Consider the following 17,961-nt stretch of genomic DNA (forward strand, 5'->3'; position numbering starts at 1 on the left):
GACCTAGAAATTGAAATTCTACACAAAAGGAAATGTGATCAAAGGGTATGGGGCAAAGGTAGTCCACAGCCCTTTGGAAGCATTTGTGACCAAAGTATGACAGCATGGAAACGTCAAGGAGAGGCCAGAAAGTTAGGGGAGGCATTACGACATGCATCACTACGCACTGAGCATGAAGAACATGCATGTTTAATGCCTCTGTGAATGGAAAGGGAAAAGCAAAATCATGGTCCAATCGCAAGTGATTGGGATAAAGAAGACATTCAGTTTTTCTTAAACCTTCTGTAAGGAGTCTCTGGTTTAGAGGAAGAATTCACATCAATGGCCAAGACAGCTGTGACCGTTTTCTATACCGAGATTGCCAAGATGAACCACCACTTTGGTTTCTTGGGGGAGAAAGATTCTTTTTTCTATAAAGACCGAAAATGAGATAGCCCCATTTCACAAGCTTTCCCAAGGCAAGAGCCGGGCAATGTCGGCGGTGGTCTGGCCCCAGCTGCATGTCATCTCACTTCCTGACCCATGGTGACAGCCTAGGGTTCTGCCAAAAGGCAAGATGAGCCTGGCAAAAGGCTGGAGATGCCGGGGATCGAACCCGGGGCCTCATACATGCAAAGCATGCGCTCTACCACTGAGCTACATCCCCCACGTCCTGGGGTGGGGGTGGGGCGGGCTGACCTTGCTTCACCGAAGGAAATCTGGAATTCTATGTACCTCAAATTCACCACATATGGCACTAGAAAATAAGGTGTCAGATGTGGGATTCCCCATGACTTACATCTGGATTGTATAGCACCATTTTATGGAATAAGGCTCACTCTAGAATGAACAAATGCCCCACATACAACAGCTAGATGCGATCTAAACATGCCAGAGTTTTCAAGGCAACTGGTTAAGGTTACATGAAAGAAGAATATGGTTGAGTGCTGCTTACAAATGTCCTGAGACGAATTAAGGTACTCTTGCTCTTACTGCAGGACACACAGCTATGTTACATAAGCACGTAAAGAGTTGAGATCCAGATGCATCTATTGCTAAGGACGGCACCTTAATTCTGAGTTTTAGTCCATTAAATTCTCAGTTACGTGGGGGAAAAATTCATGTGATCTTTCTGAGAGAGGTGAAAGGTATTCCCTGACTCTTTCGCATGGCTAATTGTAGGGGGTGTGGGTTTAATCACTGGAAAGAAATATTTTCCCACCATTATAACTCCATATGATTTTAATCCAGCGAGTCAATCGTATCGTATTTATATTCCAAGATAAGATAAGCGTTTTTGCCTCCTTTCCTCTTCAAGGGGTATAGACGTATTTCTGGGAGGGTTTGTGCAGCCTTCTGTGCAGTAGGCAGTGCGTCAGTCTCATAATCTGAAAGTCCTTGAGTTTGATCCTCAGAGAGGGTATTTCTGTGCTCCTTTTGGCAAGACGAACATCTCAGATTTTCTCCAAATCTGTAAACTATTACTCCACTTCGCATCTTGCTCAGTTTTAGGGAGATGGTGGCTTTCTAAATTCCCTCTCGCATATATATATATATATATATATATATATATATATATGACCGCTCTCATTGTAGGCAAGGAGTAGCTGGGTCGGCTGACAAAACATCTACTTTGGTACAATGAGACTGGAAGTCTTCCAAGTGCCTTCATATATTTAGTCAAGGGTTTGGAATGAATTCTGATCTGCAGGTCCTTGTTTACTTCTCTTCCCACATCCCTCAGAAATGAGGATGTGGTCAATTTCATTAGAAAACAGAAGACATCTACCCTTCTGTCCCAGCATTTACTTGGAGCTCGGAATTTTTTTTTTTCTTAATCAGAGGGGAAGATAATGTCTTAATAACAGAGAAGGCGATGGAAACCTAAAGGGCGAAGTCCTCCGCGGCAGATTTGAACCGGCGAATTAAGGGTTACTGTTTTTGCACTACTCTCGGCCGCTCTATCAACTGAGCTACCGAAGGCGGAGACAGCAAAGCTTTCCGTGATGCATTCATCTGTCTTTCAATAATGGTTGTGGCGCAGTTGGGTGCGGGTGCTGCAGTGGAATGAGAAAACTCATGAATACGACCTAGGGCTAGCTCTCCAAATGGCCACTTCCTAGAATGCTTTCTCAGCTACATCTTTTCAACTTAAAGGGGGATTGCTTACCTACCTTAATGTGCTGGGCTGGCTTGAAGGAAAGAAGGGGACCTAGAAATTGAAATTCTACACAAAAGGAAATGTGATCAAAGGGTATGGGGCAAAGGTAGTCCACAGCCCTTTGGAAGCATTTGTGACCAAAGTATGACAGCATGGAAACGTCAAGGAGAGGCCAGAAAGTTAGGGGAGGCATTACGACATGCATCACTACGCACTGAGCATGAAGAACATGCATGTTTAATGCCTCTGTGAATGGAAAGGGAAAAGCAAAATCATGGTCCAATCGCAAGTGATTGGGATAAAGAAGACATTCAGTTTTTCTTAAACCTTCTGTAAGGAGTCTCTGGTTTAGAGGAAGAATTCACATCAATGGCCAAGACAGCTGTGACCGTTTTCTATACCGAGATTGCCAAGATGAACCACCACTTTGGTTTCTTGGGGGAGAAAGATTCTTTTTTCTATAAAGACCGAAAATGAGATAGCCCCATTTCACAAGCTTTCCCAAGGCAAGAGCCGGGCAATGTCGGCGGTGGTCTGGCCCCAGCTGCATGTCATCTCACTTCCTGACCCATGGTGACAGCCTAGGGTTCTGCCAAAAGGCAAGATGAGCCTGGCAAAAGGCTGGAGATGCCGGGGATCGAACCCGGGGCCTCATACATGCAAAGCATGCGCTCTACCACTGAGCTACATCCCCCACGTCCTGGGGTGGGGGTGGGGCGGGCTGACCTTGCTTCACCGAAGGAAATCTGGAATTCTATGTACCTCAAATTCACCACATATGGCACTAGAAAATAAGGTGTCAGATGTGGGATTCCCCATGACTTACATCTGGATTGTATAGCACCATTTTATGGAATAAGGCTCACTCTAGAATGAACAAATGCCCCACATACAACAGCTAGATGCGATCTAAACATGCCAGAGTTTTCAAGGCAACTGGTTAAGGTTACATGAAAGAAGAATATGGTTGAGTGCTGCTTACAAATGTCCTGAGACGAATTAAGGTACTCTTGCTCTTACTGCAGGACACACAGCTATGTTACATAAGCACGTAAAGAGTTGAGATCCAGATGCATCTATTGCTAAGGACGGCACCTTAATTCTGAGTTTTAGTCCATTAAATTCTCAGTTACGTGGGGGAAAAATTCATGTGATCTTTCTGAGAGAGGTGAAAGGTATTCCCTGACTCTTTCGCATGGCTAATTGTAGGGGGTGTGGGTTTAATCACTGGAAAGAAATATTTTCCCACCATTATAACTCCATATGATTTTAATCCAGCGAGTCAATCGTATCGTATTTATATTCCAAGATAAGATAAGCGTTTTTGCCTCCTTTCCTCTTCAAGGGGTATAGACGTATTTCTGGGAGGGTTTGTGCAGCCTTCTGTGCAGTAGGCAGTGCGTCAGTCTCATAATCTGAAAGTCCTGAGTTTGATCCTCAGAGAGGGTATTTCTGTGCTCCTTTTGGCAAGACGAACATCTCAGATTTTCTCCAAATCTGTAAACTATTACTCCACTTCGCATCTTGCTCAGTTTTAGGGAGATGGTGGCTTTCTAAATTCCCTCTCGCATATATATATATATATATATATATATATATATATATGACCGCTCTCATTGTAGGCAAGGAGTAGCTGGGTCGGCTGACAAAACATCTACTTTGGTACAATGAGACTGGAAGTCTTCCAAGTGCCTTCATATATTTAGTCAAGGGTTTGGAATGAATTCTGATCTGCAGGTCCTTGTTTACTTCTCTTCCCACATCCCTCAGAAATGAGGATGTGGTCAATTTCATTAGAAAACAGAAGACATCTACCCTTCTGTCCCAGCATTTACTTGGAGCTCGGAATTTTTTTTTTTCTTAATCAGAGGGGAAGATAATGTCTTAATAACAGAGAAGGCGATGGAAACCTAAAGGGCGAAGTCCTCCGCGGCAGATTTGAACCGGCGAATTAAGGGTTACTGTTTTTGCACTACTCTCGGCCGCTCTATCAACTGAGCTACCGAAGGCGGAGACAGCAAAGCTTTCCGTGATGCATTCATCTGTCTTTCAATAATGGTTGTGGCGCAGTTGGGTGCGGGTGCTGCAGTGGAATGAGAAAACTCATGAATACGACCTAGGGCTAGCTCTCCAAATGGCCACTTCCTAGAATGCTTTCTCAGCTACATCTTTTCAACTTAAAGGGGGATTGCTTACCTACCTTAATGTGCTGGGCTGGCTTGAAGGAAAGAAGGGGACCTAGAAATTGAAATTCTACACAAAAGGAAATGTGATCAAAGGGTATGGGGCAAAGGTAGTCCACAGCCCTTTGGAAGCATTTGTGACCAAAGTATGACAGCATGGAAACGTCAAGGAGAGGCCAGAAAGTTAGGGGAGGCATTACGACATGCATCACTACGCACTGAGCATGAAGAACATGCATGTTTAATGCCTCTGTGAATGGAAAGGGAAAAGCAAAATCATGGTCCAATCGCAAGTGATTGGGATAAAGAAGACATTCAGTTTTTCTTAAACCTTCTGTAAGGAGTCTCTGGTTTAGAGGAAGAATTCACATCAATGGCCAAGACAGCTGTGACCGTTTTCTATACCGAGATTGCCAAGATGAACCACCACTTTGGTTTCTTGGGGGAGAAAGATTCTTTTTTCTATAAAGACCGAAAATGAGATAGCCCCATTTCACAAGCTTTCCCAAGGCAAGAGCCGGGCAATGTCGGCGGTGGTCTGGCCCCAGCTGCATGTCATCTCACTTCCTGACCCATGGTGACAGCCTAGGGTTCTGCCAAAAGGCAAGATGAGCCTGGCAAAAGGCTGGAGATGCCGGGGATCGAACCCGGGGCCTCATACATGCAAAGCATGCGCTCTACCACTGAGCTACATCCCCCACGTCCTGGGGTGGGGGTGGGGCGGGCTGACCTTGCTTCACCGAAGGAAATCTGGAATTCTATGTACCTCAAATTCACCACATATGGCACTAGAAAATAAGGTGTCAGATGTGGGATTCCCCATGACTTACATCTGGATTGTATAGCACCATTTTATGGAATAAGGCTCACTCTAGAATGAACAAATGCCCCACATACAACAGCTAGATGCGATCTAAACATGCCAGAGTTTTCAAGGCAACTGGTTAAGGTTACATGAAAGAAGAATATGGTTGAGTGCTGCTTACAAATGTCCTGAGACGAATTAAGGTACTCTTGCTCTTACTGCAGGACACACAGCTATGTTACATAAGCACGTAAAGAGTTGAGATCCAGATGCATCTATTGCTAAGGACGGCACCTTAATTCTGAGTTTTAGTCCATTAAATTCTCAGTTACGTGGGGGAAAAATTCATGTGATCTTTCTGAGAGAGGTGAAAGGTATTCCCTGACTCTTTCGCATGGCTAATTGTAGGGGGTGTGGGTTTAATCACTGGAAAGAAATATTTTCCCACCATTATAACTCCATATGATTTTAATCCAGCGAGTCAATCGTATCGTATTTATATTCCAAGATAAGATAAGCGTTTTTGCCTCCTTTCCTCTTCAAGGGGTATAGACGTATTTCTGGGAGGGTTTGTGCAGCCTTCTGTGCAGTAGGCAGTGCGTCAGTCTCATAATCTGAAAGTCCTGAGTTTGATCCTCAGAGAGGGTATTTCTGTGCTCCTTTTGGCAAGACGAACATCTCAGATTTTCTCCAAATCTGTAAACTATTACTCCACTTCGCATCTTGCTCAGTTTTAGGGAGATGGTGGCTTTCTAAATTCCCTCTCGCATATATATATATATATATATATATATATATATATATGACCGCTCTCATTGTAGGCAAGGAGTAGCTGGGTCGGCTGACAAAACATCTACTTTGGTACAATGAGACTGGAAGTCTTCCAAGTGCCTTCATATATTTAGTCAAGGGTTTGGAATGAATTCTGATCTGCAGGTCCTTGTTTACTTCTCTTCCCACATCCCTCAGAAATGAGGATGTGGTCAATTTCATTAGAAAACAGAAGACATCTACCCTTCTGTCCCAGCATTTACTTGGAGCTCGGAATTTTTTTTTTTCTTAATCAGAGGGGAAGATAATGTCTTAATAACAGAGAAGGCGATGGAAACCTAAAGGGCGAAGTCCTCCGCGGCAGATTTGAACCGGCGAATTAAGGGTTACTGTTTTTGCACTACTCTCGGCCGCTCTATCAACTGAGCTACCGAAGGCGGAGACAGCAAAGCTTTCCGTGATGCATTCATCTGTCTTTCAATAATGGTTGTGGCGCAGTTGGGTGCGGGTGCTGCAGTGGAATGAGAAAACTCATGAATACGACCTAGGGCTAGCTCTCCAAATGGCCACTTCCTAGAATGCTTTCTCAGCTACATCTTTTCAACTTAAAGGGGGATTGCTTACCTACCTTAATGTGCTGGGCTGGCTTGAAGGAAAGAAGGGGACCTAGAAATTGAAATTCTACACAAAAGGAAATGTGATCAAAGGGTATGGGGCAAAGGTAGTCCACAGCCCTTTGGAAGCATTTGTGACCAAAGTATGACAGCATGGAAACGTCAAGGAGAGGCCAGAAAGTTAGGGGAGGCATTACGACATGCATCACTACGCACTGAGCATGAAGAACATGCATGTTTAATGCCTCTGTGAATGGAAAGGGAAAAGCAAAATCATGGTCCAATCGCAAGTGATTGGGATAAAGAAGACATTCAGTTTTTCTTAAACCTTCTGTAAGGAGTCTCTGGTTTAGAGGAAGAATTCACATCAATGGCCAAGACAGCTGTGACCGTTTTCTATACCGAGATTGCCAAGATGAACCACCACTTTGGTTTCTTGGGGGAGAAAGATTCTTTTTTCTATAAAGACCGAAAATGAGATAGCCCCATTTCACAAGCTTTCCCCAGGCAAGAGCCGGGCAATGTCGGCGGTGGTCTGGCCCCAGCTGCATGTCATCTCACTTCCTGACCCATGGTGACAGCCTAGGGTTCTGCCAAAAGGCAAGATGAGCCTGGCAAAAGGCTGGAGATGCCGGGGATCGAACCCGGGGCCTCATACATGCAAAGCATGCGCTCTACCACTGAGCTACATCCCCCACGTCCTGGGGTGGGGGTGGGGCGGGCTGACCTTGCTTCACCGAAGGAAATCTGGAATTCTATGTACCTCAAATTCACCACATATGGCACTAGAAAATAAGGTGTCAGATGTGGGATTCCCCATGACTTACATCTGGATTGTATAGCACCATTTTATGGAATAAGGCTCACTCTAGAATGAACAAATGCCCCACATACAACAGCTAGATGCGATCTAAACATGCCAGAGTTTTCAAGGCAACTGGTTAAGGTTACATGAAAGAAGAATATGGTTGAGTGCTGCTTACAAATGTCCTGAGACGCATTAAGGTACTCTTGCTCTTACTGCAGGACACACAGCTATGTTACATAAGCACGTAAAGAGTTGAGATCCAGATGCATCTATTGCTAAGGACGGCACCTTAATTCTGAGTTTTAGTCCATTAAATTCTCAGTTACGTGGGGGAAAAATTCATGTGATCTTTCTGAGAGAGGTGAAAGGTATTCCCTGACTCTTTCGCATGGCTAATTGTAGGGGGTGTGGGTTTAATCACTGGAAAGAAATATTTTCCCACCATTATAACTCCATATGATTTTAATCCAGCGAGTCAATCGTATCGTATTTATATTCCAAGATAAGATAAGCGTTTTTGCCTCCTTTCCTCTTCAAGGGGTATAGACGTATTTCTGGGAGGGTTTGTGCAGCCTTCTGTGCAGTAGGCAGTGCGTCAGTCTCATAATCTGAAAGTCCTGAGTTTGATCCTCAGAGAGGGTATTTCTGTGCTCCTTTTGGCAAGACGAACATCTCAGATTTTCTCCAAATCTGTAAACTATTACTCCACTTCGCATCTTGCTCAGTTTTAGGGAGATGGTGGCTTTCTAAATTCCCTCTCGCATATATATATATATATATATATATATATGACCGCTCTCATTGTAGGCAAGGAGTAGCTGGGTCGGCTGACAAAACATCTACTTTGGTACAATGAGACTGGAAGTCTTCCAAGTGCCTTCATATATTTAGTCAAGGGTTTGGAATGAATTCTGATCTGCAGGTCCTTGTTTACTTCTCTTCCCACATCCCTCAGAAATGAGGATGTGGTCAATTTCATTAGAAAACAGAAGACATCTACCCTTCTGTCCCAGCATTTACTTGGAGCTCGGAATTTTTTTTTTTCTTAATCAGAGGGGAAGATAATGTCTTAATAACAGAGAAGGCGATGGAAACCTAAAGGGCGAAGTCCTCCGCGGTAGATTTGAACCGGCGAATTAAGGGTTACTGTTTTTGCACTACTCTCGGCCGCTCTATCAACTGAGCTACCGAAGGCGGAGACAGCAAAGCTTTCCGTGATGCATTCATCTGTCTTTCAATAATGGTTGTGGCGCAGTTGGGTGCGGGTGCTGCAGTGGAATGAGAAAACTCATGAATACGACCTAGGGCTAGCTCTCCAAATGGCCACTTCCTAGAATGCTTTCTCAGCTACATCTTTTCAACTTAAAGGGGGATTGCTTACCTACCTTAATGTGCTGGGCTGGCTTGAAGGAAAGAAGGGGACCTAGAAATTGAAATTCTACACAAAAGGAAATGTGATCAAAGGGTATGGGGCAAAGGTAGTCCACAGCCCTTTGGAAGCATTTGTGACCAAAGTATGACAGCATGGAAACGTCAAGGAGAGGCCAGAAAGTTAGGGGAGGCATTACGACATGCATCACTACGCACTGAGCATGAAGAACATGCATGTTTAATGCCTCTGTGAATGGAAAGGGAAAAGCAAAATCATGGTCCAATCGCAAGTGATTGGGATAAAGAAGACATTCAGTTTTTCTTAAACCTTCTGTAAGGAGTCTCTGGTTTAGAGGAAGAATTCACATCAATGGCCAAGACAGCTGTGACCGTTTTCTATACCGAGATTGCCAAGATGAACCACCACTTTGGTTTCTTGGGGGAGAAAGATTCTTTTTTCTATAAAGACCGAAAATGAGATAGCCCCATTTCACAAGCTTTCCCAAGGCAAGAGCCGGGCAATGTCGGCGGTGGTCTGGCCCCAGCTGCATGTCATCTCACTTCCTGACCCATGGTGACAGCCTAGGGTTCTGCCAAAAGGCAAGATGAGCCTGGCAAAAGGCTGGAGATGCCGGGGATCGAACCCGGGGCCTCATACATGCAAAGCATGCGCTCTACCACTGAGCTACATCCCCCACGTCCTGGGGTGGGGGTGGGGCGGGCTGACCTTGCTTCACCGAAGGAAATCTGGAATTCTATGTACCTCAAATTCACCACATATGGCACTAGAAAATAAGGTGTCAGATGTGGGATTCCCCATGACTTACATCTGGATTGTATAGCACCATTTTATGGAATAAGGCTCACTCTAGAATGAACAAATGCCCCACATACAACAGCTAGATGCGATCTAAACATGCCAGAGTTTTCAAGGCAACTGGTTAAGGTTACATGAAAGAAGAATATGGTTGAGTGCTGCTTACAAATGTCCTGAGACGAATTAAGGTACTCTTGCTCTTACTGCAGGACACACAGCTATGTTACATAAGCACGTAAAGAGTTGAGATCCAGATGCATCTATTGCTAAGGACGGCACCTTAATTCTGAGTTTTAGTCCATTAAATTCTCAGTTACGTGGGGGAAAAATTCATGTGATCTTTCTGAGAGAGGTGAAAGGTATTCCCTGACTCTTTCGCATGGCTAATTGTAGGGGGTGTGGGTTTAATCACTGGAAAGAAATATTTTCCCACCATTATAACTCCATATGATTTTAATCCAGCGAGTCAATCGTATCGTATTTATATTCCAAGATAAGATAAGCGTTTTTGCCTCCTTTCCTCTTCAAGGGGTATAGACGTATTTCTGGGAGGGTTTGTGCAGCCTTCTGTGCAGTAGGCAGTGCGTCAGTCTCATAATCTGAAAGTCCTGAGTTTGATCCTCAGAGAGGGTATTTCTGTGCTCCTTTTGGCAAGACGAACATCTCAGATTTTCTCCAAATCTGTAAACTATTACTCCACTTCGCATCTTGCTCAGTTTTAGGGAGATGGTGGCTTTCTAAATTCCCTCTCGCATATATATATATATATATATATATATATATATATATATATATATGACCGCTCTCATTGTAGGCAAGGAGTAGCTGGGTCGGCTGACAAAACATCTACTTTGGTACAATGAGACTGGAAGTCTTCCAAGTGCCTTCATATATTTAGTCAAGGGTTTGGAATGAATTCTGATCTGCAGGTCCTTGTTTACTTCTCTTCCCACATCCCTCAGAAATGAGGATGTGGTCAATTTCATTAGAAAACAGAAGACATCTACCCTTCTGTCCCAGCATTTACTTGGAGCTCGGAATTTTTTTTTTTCTTAATCAGAGGGGAAGATAATGTCTTAATAACAGAGAAGGCGATGGAAACCTAAAGGGCGAAGTCCTCCGCGGCAGATTTGAACCGGCGAATTAAGGGTTACTGTTTTTGCACTACTCTCGGCCGCTCTATCAACTGAGCTACCGAAGGCGGAGACAGCAAAGCTTTCCGTGATGCATTCATCTGTCTTTCAATAATGGTTGTGGCGCAGTTGGGTGCGGGTGCTGCAGTGGAATGAGAAAACTCATGAATACGACCTAGGGCTAGCTCTCCAAATGGCCACTTCCTAGAATGCTTTCTCAGCTACATCTTTTCAACTTAAAGGGGGATTGCTTACCTACCTTAATGTGCTGGGCTGGCTTGAAGGAAAGAAGGGGACCTAGAAATTGAAATTCTACACAAAAGGAAATGTGATCAAAGGGTATGGGGCAAAGGTAGTCCACAGCCCTTTGGAAGCATTTGTGACCAAAGTATGACAGCATGGAAACGTCAAGGAGAGGCCAGAAAGTTAGGGGAGGCATTACGACATGCATCACTACGCACTGAGCATGAAGAACATGCATGTTTAATGCCTCTGTGAATGGAAAGGGAAAAGCAAAATCATGGTCCAATCGCAAGTGATTGGGATAAAGAAGACATTCAGTTTTTCTTAAACCTTCTGTAAGGAGTCTCTGGTTTAGAGGAAGAATTCACATCAATGGCCAAGACAGCTGTGACCGTTTTCTATACCGAGATTGCCAAGATGAACCACCACTTTGGTTTCTTGGGGGAGAAAGATTCTTTTTTCTATAAAGACCGAAAATGAGATAGCCCCATTTCACAAGCTTTCCCAAGGCAAGAGCCGGGCAATGTCGGCGGTGGTCTGGCCCCAGCTGCATGTCATCTCACTTCCTGACCCATGGTGACAGCCTAGGGTTCTGCCAAAAGGCAAGATGAGCCTGGCAAAAGGCTGGAGATGCCGGGGATCGAACCCGGGGCCTCATACATGCAAAGCATGCGCTCTACCACTGAGCTACATCCCCCACGTCCTGGGGTGGGGGTGGGGCGGGCTGACCTTGCTTCACCGAAGGAAATCTGGAATTCTATGTACCTCAAATTCACCACATATGGCACTAGAAAATAAGGTGTCAGATGTGGGATTCCCCATGACTTACATCTGGATTGTATAGCACCATTTTATGGAATAAGGCTCACTCTAGAATGAACAAATGCCCCACATACAACAGCTAGATGCGATCTAAACATGCCAGAGTTTTCAAGGCAACTGGTTAAGGTTACATGAAAGAAGAATATGGTTGAGTGCTGCTTACAAATGTCCTGAGACGCATTAAGGTACTCTTGCTCTTACTGCAGGACACACAGCTATGTTACATAAGCACGTAAAGAGTTGAGATCCAGATGCATCTATTGCTAAGGACGGCACCTTAATTCTGAGTTTTAGTCCATTAAATTCTCAGTTACGTGGGGGAAAAATTCATGTGATCTTTCTGAGAGAGGTGAAAGGTATTCCCTGACTCTTTCGCATGGCTAATTGTAGGGGGTGTGGGTTTAATCACTGGAAAGAAATATTTTCCCACCATTATAACTCCATATGATTTTAATCCAGCGAGTCAATCGTATCGTATTTATATTCCAAGATAAGATAAGCGTTTTTGCCTCCTTTCCTCTTCAAGGGGTATAGACGTATTTCTGGGAGGGTTTGTGCAGCCTTCTGTGCAGTAGGCAGTGCGTCAGTCTCATAATCTGAAAGTCCTGAGTTTGATCCTCAGAGAGGGTATTTCTGTGCTCCTTTTGGCAAGACGAACATCTCAGATTTTCTCCAAATCTGTAAACTATTACTCCACTTCGCATCTTGCTCAGTTTTAGGGAGATGGTGGCTTTCTAAATTCCCTCTCGCATATATATATATATATATATATATATATGACCGCTCTCATTGTAGGCAAGGAGTAGCTGGGTCGGCTGACAAAACATCTACTTTGGTACAATGAGACTGGAAGTCTTCCAAGTGCCTTCATATATTTAGTCAAGGGTTTGGAATGAATTCTGATCTGCAGGTCCTTGTTTACTTCTCTTCCCACATCCCTCAGAAATGAGGATGTGGTCAATTTCATTAGAAAACAGAAGACATCTACCCTTCTGTCCCAGCATTTACTTGGAGCTCGGAATTTTTTTTTTTCTTAATCAGAGGGGAAGATAATGTCTTAATAACAGAGAAGGCGATGGAAACCTAAAGGGCGAAGTCCTCCGCGGTAGATTTGAACCGGCGAATTAAGGGTTACTGTTTTTGCACTACTCTCGGCCGCTCTATCAACTGAGCTACCGAAGGCGGAGACAGCAAAGCTTTCCGTGATGCATTCATCTGTCTTTCAATAATGGTTGTGGCGCAGTTGGGTGCGGGTGCTGCAGTGGAATGAGAAAACTCATGAATACGACCTAGGGCTAGCTCTCCAAATGGCCACTTCCTAGAATGCTTTCTCAGCTACATCTTTTCAACTTAAAGGGGGATTGCTTACCTACCTTAATGTGCTGGGCTGGCTTGAAGGAAAGAAGGGGACCTAGAAATTGAAATTCTACACAAAAGGAAATGTGATCAAAGGGTATGGGGCAAAGGTAGTCCACAGCCCTTTGGAAGCATTTGTGACCAAAGTATGACAGCATGGAAACGTCAAGGAGAGGCCAGAAAGTTAGGGGAGGCATTACGACATGCATCACTACGCACTGAGCATGAAGAACATGCATGTTTAATGCCTCTGTGAATGGAAAGGGAAAAGCAAAATCATGGTCCAATCGCAAGTGATTGGGATAAAGAAGACATTCAGTTTTTCTTAAACCTTCTGTAAGGAGTCTCTGGTTTAGAGGAAGAATTCACATCAATGGCCAAGACAGCTGTGACCGTTTTCTATACCGAGATTGCCAAGATGAACCACCACTTTGGTTTCTTGGGGGAGAAAGATTCTTTTTTCTATAAAGACCGAAAATGAGATAGCCCCATTTCACAAGCTTTCCCAAGGCAAGAGCCGGGCAATGTCGGCGGTGGTCTGGCCCCAGCTGCATGTCATCTCACTTCCTGACCCATGGTGACAGCCTAGGGTTCTGCCAAAAGGCAAGATGAGCCTGGCAAAAGGCTGGAGATGCCGGGGATCGAACCCGGGGCCTCATACATGCAAAGCATGCGCTCTACCACTGAGCTACATCCCCCACGTCCTGGGGTGGGGGTGGGGCGGGCTGACCTTGCTTCACCGAAGGAAATCTGGAATTCTATGTACCTCAAATTCACCACATATGGCACTAGAAAATAAGGTGTCAGATGTGGGATTCCCCATGACTTACATCTGGATTGTATAGCACCATTTTATGGAATAAGGCTCACTCTAGAATGAACAAATGCCCCACATACAACAGCTAGATGCGATCTAAACATGCCAGAGTTTTCAAGGCAACTGGTTAAGGTTACATGAAAGAAGAATATGGTTGAGTGCTGCTTACAAATGTCCTGAGACGAATTAAGGTACTCTTGCTCTTACTGCAGGACACACAGCTATGTTACATAAGCACGTAAAGAGTTGAGATCCAGATGCATCTATTGCTAAGGACGGCACCTTAATTCTGAGTTTTAGTCCATTAAATTCTCAGTTACGTGGGGGAAAAATTCATGTGATCTTTCTGAGAGAGGTGAAAGGTATTCCCTGACTCTTTCGCATGGCTAATTGTAGGGGGTGTGGGTTTAATCACTGGAAAGAAATATTTTCCCACCATTATAACTCCATATGATTTTAATCCAGCGAGTCAATCGTATCGTATTTATATTCCAAGATAAGATAAGCGTTTTTGCCTCCTTTCCTCTTCAAGGGGTATAGACGTATTTCTGGGAGGGTTTGTGCAGCCTTCTGTGCAGTAGGCAGTGCGTCAGTCTCATAATCTGAAAGTCCTGAGTTTGATCCTCAGAGAGGGTATTTCTGTGCTCCTTTTGGCAAGACGAACATCTCAGATTTTCTCCAAATCTGTAAACTATTACTCCACTTCGCATCTTGCTCAGTTTTAGGGAGATGGTGGCTTTCTAAATTCCCTCTCGCATATATATATATATATATATATATATATATATATATATATATATGACCGCTCTCATTGTAGGCAAGGAGTAGCTGGGTCGGCTGACAAAACATCTACTTTGGTACAATGAGACTGGAAGTCTTCCAAGTGCCTTCATATATTTAGTCAAGGGTTTGGAATGAATTCTGATCTGCAGGTCCTTGTTTACTTCTCTTCCCACATCCCTCAGAAATGAGGATGTGGTCAATTTCATTAGAAAACAGAAGACATCTACCCTTCTGTCCCAGCATTTACTTGGAGCTCGGAATTTTTTTTTTTCTTAATCAGAGGGGAAGATAATGTCTTAATAACAGAGAAGGCGATGGAAACCTAAAGGGCGAAGTCCTCCGCGGCAGATTTGAACCGGCGAATTAAGGGTTACTGTTTTTGCACTACTCTCGGCCGCTCTATCAACTGAGCTACCGAAGGCGGAGACAGCAAAGCTTTCCGTGATGCATTCATCTGTCTTTCAATAATGGTTGTGGCGCAGTTGGGTGCGGGTGCTGCAGTGGAATGAGAAAACTCATGAATACGACCTAGGGCTAGCTCTCCAAATGGCCACTTCCTAGAATGCTTTCTCAGCTACATCTTTTCAACTTAAAGGGGGATTGCTTACCTACCTTAATGTGCTGGGCTGGCTTGAAGGAAAGAAGGGGACCTAGAAATTGAAATTCTACACAAAAGGAAATGTGATCAAAGGGTATGGGGCAAAGGTAGTCCACAGCCCTTTGGAAGCATTTGTGACCAAAGTATGACAGCATGGAAACGTCAAGGAGAGGCCAGAAAGTTAGGGGAGGCATTACGACATGCATCACTACGCACTGAGCATGAAGAACATGCATGTTTAATGCCTCTGTGAATGGAAAGGGAAAAGCAAAATCATGGTCCAATCGCAAGTGATTGGGATAAAGAAGACATTCAGTTTTTCTTAAACCTTCTGTAAGGAGTCTCTGGTTTAGAGGAAGAATTCACATCAATGGCCAAGACAGCTGTGACCGTTTTCTATACCGAGATTGCCAAGATGAACCACCACTTTGGTTTCTTGGGGGAGAAAGATTCTTTTTTCTATAAAGACCGAAAATGAGATAGCCCCATTTCACAAGCTTTCCCAAGGCAAGAGCCGGGCAATGTCGGCGGTGGTCTGGCCCCAGCTGCATGTCATCTCACTTCCTGACCCATGGTGACAGCCTAGGGTTCTGCCAAAAGGCAAGATGAGCCTGGCAAAAGGCTGGAGATGCCGGGGATCGAACCCGGGGCCTCATACATGCAAAGCATGCGCTCTACCACTGAGCTACATCCCCCACGTCCTGGGGTGGGGGTGGGGCGGGCTGACCTTGCTTCACCGAAGGAAATCTGGAATTCTATGTACCTCAAATTCACCACATATGGCACTAGAAAATAAGGTGTCAGATGTGGGATTCCCCATGACTTACATCTGGATTGTATAGCACCATTTTATGGAATAAGGCTCACTCTAGAATGAACAAATGCCCCACATACAACAGCTAGATGCGATCTAAACATGCCAGAGTTTTCAAGGCAACTGGTTAAGGTTACATGAAAGAAGAATATGGTTGAGTGCTGCTTACAAATGTCCTGAGACGCATTAAGGTACTCTTGCTCTTACTGCAGGACACACAGCTATGTTACATAAGCACGTAAAGAGTTGAGATCCAGATGCATCTATTGCTAAGGACGGCACCTTAATTCTGAGTTTTAGTCCATTAAATTCTCAGTTACGTGGGGGAAAAATTCATGTGATCTTTCTGAGAGAGGTGAAAGGTATTCCCTGACTCTTTCGCATGGCTAATTGTAGGGGGTGTGGGTTTAATCACTGGAAAGAAATATTTTCCCACCATTATAACTCCATATGATTTTAATCCAGCGAGTCAATCGTATCGTATTTATATTCCAAGATAAGATAAGCGTTTTTGCCTCCTTTCCTCTTCAAGGGGTATAGACGTATTTCTGGGAGGGTTTGTGCAGCCTTCTGTGCAGTAGGCAGTGCGTCAGTCTCATAATCTGAAAGTCCTGAGTTTGATCCTCAGAGAGGGTATTTCTGTGCTCCTTTTGGCAAGACGAACATCTCAGATTTTCTCCAAATCTGTAAACTATTACTCCACTTCGCATCTTGCTCAGTTTTAGGGAGATGGTGGCTTTCTAAATTCCCTCTCGCATATATATATATATATATATATATATATGACCGCTCTCATTGTAGGCAAGGAGTAGCTGGGTCGGCTGACAAAACATCTACTTTGGTACAATGAGACTGGAAGTCTTCCAAGTGCCTTCATATATTTAGTCAAGGGTTTGGAATGAATTCTGATCTGCAGGTCCTTGTTTACTTCTCTTCCCACATCCCTCAGAAATGAGGATGTGGTCAATTTCATTAGAAAACAGAAGACATCTACCCTTCTGTCCCAGCATTTACTTGGAGCTCGGAATTTTTTTTTTTCTTAATCAGAGGGGAAGATAATGTCTTAATAACAGAGAAGGCGATGGAAACCTAAAGGGCGAAGTCCTCCGCGGCAGATTTGAACCGGCGAACTAAGGGTTACTGTTTTTGCACTACTCTCGGCCGCTCTATCAACTGAGCTACCGAAGGCGGAGACAGCAAAGCTTTCCGTGATGCATTCATCTGTCTTTCAATAATGGTTGTGGCGCAGTTGGGTGCGGGTGCTGCAGTGGAATGAGAAAACTCATGAATACGACCTAGGGCTAGCTCTCCAAATGGCCACTTCCTAGAATGCTTTCTCAGCTACATCTTTTCAACTTAAAGGGGGATTGCTTACCTACCTTAATGTGCTGGGCTGGCTTGAAGGAAAGAAGGGGACCTAGAAATTGAAATTCTACACAAAAGGAAATGTGATCAAAGGGTATGGGGCAAAGGTAGTCCACAGCCCTTTGGAAGCATTTGTGACCAAAGTATGACAGCATGGAAACGTCAAGGAGAGGCCAGAAAGTTAGGGGAGGCATTACGACATGCATCACTACGCACTGAGCATGAAGAACATGCATGTTTAATGCCTCTGTGAATGGAAAGGGAAAAGCAAAATCATGGTCCAATCGCAAGTGATTGGGATAAAGAAGACATTCAGTTTTTCTTAAACCTTCTGTAAGGAGTCTCTGGTTTAGAGGAAGAATTCACATCAATGGCCAAGACAGCTGTGACCGTTTTCTATACCGAGATTGCCAAGATGAACCACCACTTTGGTTTCTTGGGGGAGAAAGATTCTTTTTTCTATAAAGACCGAAAATGAGATAGCCCCATTTCACAAGCTTTCCCAAGGCAAGAGCCGGGCA

The 17,961-nt window shown here is 44.2% G+C and overlaps 8 non-coding genes across 8 annotated transcripts; all 8 read right to left on the reverse strand.

Moving 5' to 3' along the window:
• Positions 1 to 574: 574 nt before the first annotated feature.
• TRNAA-UGC (transfer RNA alanine (anticodon UGC)) lies at positions 575 to 646 on the reverse strand. The gene has a single exon. It is a non-coding gene; the product is annotated as a tRNA-Ala (tRNA).
• A 2,116-nt stretch (positions 647 to 2,762) lies between these two features.
• On the reverse strand, positions 2,763 to 2,834 carry TRNAA-UGC (transfer RNA alanine (anticodon UGC)). The gene has a single exon. It is a non-coding gene; the product is annotated as a tRNA-Ala (tRNA).
• Positions 2,835 to 4,949: 2,115 nt separating this feature from the next.
• On the reverse strand, positions 4,950 to 5,021 carry TRNAA-UGC (transfer RNA alanine (anticodon UGC)). The gene has a single exon. It is a non-coding gene; the product is annotated as a tRNA-Ala (tRNA).
• Positions 5,022 to 7,136: 2,115 nt separating this feature from the next.
• TRNAA-UGC (transfer RNA alanine (anticodon UGC)) lies at positions 7,137 to 7,208 on the reverse strand. The gene has a single exon. It is a non-coding gene; the product is annotated as a tRNA-Ala (tRNA).
• Positions 7,209 to 9,315: 2,107 nt separating this feature from the next.
• Positions 9,316 to 9,387, reverse strand: TRNAA-UGC (transfer RNA alanine (anticodon UGC)). Its single transcript has one exon. It is a non-coding gene; the product is annotated as a tRNA-Ala (tRNA).
• Positions 9,388 to 11,510: 2,123 nt separating this feature from the next.
• TRNAA-UGC (transfer RNA alanine (anticodon UGC)) lies at positions 11,511 to 11,582 on the reverse strand. The gene has a single exon. It is a non-coding gene; the product is annotated as a tRNA-Ala (tRNA).
• A 2,107-nt stretch (positions 11,583 to 13,689) lies between these two features.
• TRNAA-UGC (transfer RNA alanine (anticodon UGC)) lies at positions 13,690 to 13,761 on the reverse strand. Its single transcript has one exon. It is a non-coding gene; the product is annotated as a tRNA-Ala (tRNA).
• A 2,123-nt stretch (positions 13,762 to 15,884) lies between these two features.
• TRNAA-UGC (transfer RNA alanine (anticodon UGC)) lies at positions 15,885 to 15,956 on the reverse strand. The gene has a single exon. It is a non-coding gene; the product is annotated as a tRNA-Ala (tRNA).
• Positions 15,957 to 17,961: the final 2,005 nt, after the last annotated feature.

Source organism: Pleurodeles waltl, unplaced genomic scaffold, assembly GCF_031143425.1.
Source record: "Pleurodeles waltl isolate 20211129_DDA unplaced genomic scaffold, aPleWal1.hap1.20221129 scaffold_162, whole genome shotgun sequence".
NCBI classification, from domain to species: domain Eukaryota; kingdom Metazoa; phylum Chordata; class Amphibia; order Caudata; family Salamandridae; genus Pleurodeles; species Pleurodeles waltl.